Here is a 3,369-nt window from a genome sequence, read left to right on the forward strand (position 1 = left end):
GGTTTGGGCCATCAAATCTTGGGCAAAGTATGGACTATTATATATTGCTGGAAAGCCCAGGATGTCTACTTTCCAATGCCGTTGAGAGCGCGCCAATTGGGCTTCTGTAGCTCCAGAAAATCTACTTCGAGTGCAGGGAGGTCAGAATCCAACAGCATCTGCAGTCCTTTTCAGTCTCTGGATCAGATTTTTGCTCAGGACCCTCAATTTCAGTCAGAAAATACCTGAAATCACAGAAAAACACACAAACTCATAGTAAAGTCCAGAAAAGTGAATTTTAATTAAAAACTAATAAAAATATACTAAAAACTAACTAAAAGATACTAAAAACATACTAAAAACAATGCCAAAAAGCATACAAATTATCCGCTCATCAACTGCTCCTACTACAGATCTTTATGGAAAAAGCATTGTGGTGCCTTCTATAGCTACAAATAACTTTGAACTGAAGCCATAGCTAGTCACTTTGGTGCAACAAAACTGTCAATATCATGGATAGAGCAAAGCTGTGGCTAGATTCTCAACCCAAGGAGAGTTTGGATACTTGGAATAAGGTTGTCACTGGATTTCTTACTAAATTTTTCCCACCAAAGAAGCTGACTAAGCTTAGGGTGGAGGTTCAGACCTTCAGACAGAAGGATGGTGAGACCCTCTATGAAGCTTGGAAGAGTTACAAGTTGCTGACTAGGCAATGCCCTCCGGACATGTTCTCTAAATGGACCAACTAGATATCTTTTATGAAGGCTTGGGTGAAATGTCCAAGATGTGTTTTGATAATTCTGCAGGTGGTTCATTGCACATGAAGAAGACACCTGAGAAAACTATTTAGCTTATTGAATTGGTTGCTAGCAATCAATATTTATATTCATCTAACCAGAATCCTGTGAACTCTGAGACACCTCAAAAGAAAGGTGTTATGGAAGTAGAAGCTCTTGATGCTATCCTTCCTCAGAATAAAATTTTGAGTCAACAGATGAGTTTGATTTCTCAACAATTGAGTAGGATGCAGGTTTCAGCTATCAACACTCAGAATGAACCTCAAGAGATCCCTTATGACATGACAGGTAATTTTGTACAAAATGAGAATTATGATTATACTCAATTTTCTTCTGAACAGGTAAATTACATGTGGAGTGGTCCTAGAAACTCCAATAATAATCCATACTCTAAGACATACAATCAGGAGTGGAGAAATTACCCAAAATTTGGGTGGAGGGACCAACCTCATATATCTCAGAATTTCAACAATGATTCTCAGGGCGGTTTTCAACAGAACAATCATAATAACCGCCAATTTCAGTCTCATCAACAACAACCACCTCAGTAAGCAAATTATCAACCCCAACAAGATTCTAATTGGGAGATAATGAAAAGTTTTATACAGGAAACCAGAGCTTCCATTAGAAACTTGGAGGTGCAAATGGGCCAACTGAGCAAGCAAATACCTGAGAGATCCTCAAATATATTTCCTGGTGATACAGTGGTGAATCCAAGAGAGGAATGCAAGGATATCACCTTGATAAGTGGATAAGTACTAAGTATAGAAGCACAAGTTAATGAGGAGCCAGTTGAAAAAGAAGCTCCAGAGGAGAAGAAGGAAGAAGTAAAGCACGCCCATCCAAAGCGTGTTGACAACCCATTCCCAGACTCTCTTGACACTTATCCTACATTGCCAAAGGCTCCGGAGTACAAGCCGAAAATGCCATATCATCAGAGACTTCAAAAGGAGACCAAGGACAAGCAGTTTTCAAAGTTATTGGAAGTCTTCAGAAAGTTGCAAATAAATATTCCTTTTGCTGAGGTTTTGGAACAAATGCCTCTCTATGTCAAGTTCATGAAGGAGTTGTTGTCAAAGAAGAAGCCTTTAAAGGGAGATGAGACAGTGGTCCTGACTAAGGAATGTAATGCCATCATTCAGAATAACTTGCCAAGGAAGATGGCGGATCTAGGGAGCTTTCAAATTCCATGCATCATTGGGAGCACAACCTTTGAGAAAGCGTTATGTGATCTGGGAGCAAGCATCAATTTAATGCCCTTGTCTGTGATGAAGAAGCTGCAAATCCAAGAGGCACAACCCACAAGGATAGCATTATAGATGGCAAACAAATCTATGAAGCCTGCATACGGATTAGTGGAGAATATCTTGGTCAAAGTGGGTAAGTTCTTCCTCCCAGCAGATTTTGTGATTCTTGACACGGGAGAAGATGAGAATGCCTCTATAATCCTAGGAAGACCATTCCTAGCCACTGGAAGAGCTCTAATTGATGTAGAAGTGGGTGAATTAGTGCTTAGAGTGCATGATGAGCAACTAGTCTTTCACGTCTTCAAAGATATACATTCAGTAGGTGAAGAAGAGAGGTGCATGCAGACTGAACTTATTAATCCAAACCTTCAAGAATCCCCTGATGATGCACAGCAGAATCTGCAGTTCAAACCTCCTTTGGTGACAATCAATAAAATTCCTCTTGACATCAAACCTAAGTTTGGTGTCGGGAATGCATCATCCACCAAGGAGGAGGGTCCTAAAAAGAAAGTACTCAGAGGATGGAGAAACAAAAAGATTCCCACTGAAGGTTTCTCCCCAGGAATGAAAGTGGTGTTGACTAGCAATCCAATGTGAATTTATATAGTAAACAGAATCCTCTCTCTGGAGCATATTGAGATACTTTATGGAGACACAGGAAAGAAGTTCAAAGTAAGGGGTAAAGAGCTGAGCCCCTATGATCCTCCTCCTTAGAGGAGCTGACCGTCAAGCTAGTGATGGTAAAGAAGCGCTTGTCGGGAGGCAACCCGATAATTTCGTATCCTTAGTTATTTTTCGTAGTAGTGGTTTTCTTATTTACTTGATTTTTATTGAGTTTTTACTGTTTTTCTTTCGTTTTACGTGTGTTTTGATCACAGCTATTTTAGAACAGGAACTGAACACTTCGAAAAATTTTTGCTCACACTGGAGAAAATTGATTCTGTCAGGTCCACGCTGAACTTGGGATTTTCCAAGTTCAACGTGGAATTTGCGCACAAAAGTGGAATTGGTCACTGTATGGTCCACGCTGAACTTGAAAAATCCTAAGTTCAGCGTGGAGAACGACGTAAAGAATGAAAACTTCAGAAGAATTGGCGCTGAACTTGCCTATCTCCAAATTCAGCGTGGGAGAGTTGAAAAAAAAAACATGCAAGCTGGTCCCTACAACACCCTTCTTCATCCCTTTATTCCCTTTCCCCTTATTCTCGTGATCACTCCCACCTACTCCCTCATTCATTCTCCATTCAAACCAACACCTCTCCCCCACCCTCCCCTATTAATTAACCACACCCCCTTATATATATATATATATATATATATATATATATATATATATAAAATAATAA

The 3,369-nt window shown here is 39.8% G+C and overlaps 1 non-coding gene across 1 annotated transcript; it reads right to left on the minus strand.

Annotated features, from left to right (window-relative positions):
• Positions 1 to 602: 602 nt before the first annotated feature.
• Positions 603 to 709, minus strand: LOC130971223 (small nucleolar RNA R71). The gene has a single exon (XR_009082454.1). It is a non-coding gene; the product is annotated as a small nucleolar RNA R71 (small nucleolar RNA).
• Positions 710 to 3,369: the final 2,660 nt, after the last annotated feature.

Source organism: Arachis stenosperma, chromosome 3 (assembly GCF_014773155.1).
Source record: "Arachis stenosperma cultivar V10309 chromosome 3, arast.V10309.gnm1.PFL2, whole genome shotgun sequence".
NCBI classification, from domain to species: Eukaryota; Viridiplantae; Streptophyta; class Magnoliopsida; order Fabales; family Fabaceae; genus Arachis; species Arachis stenosperma.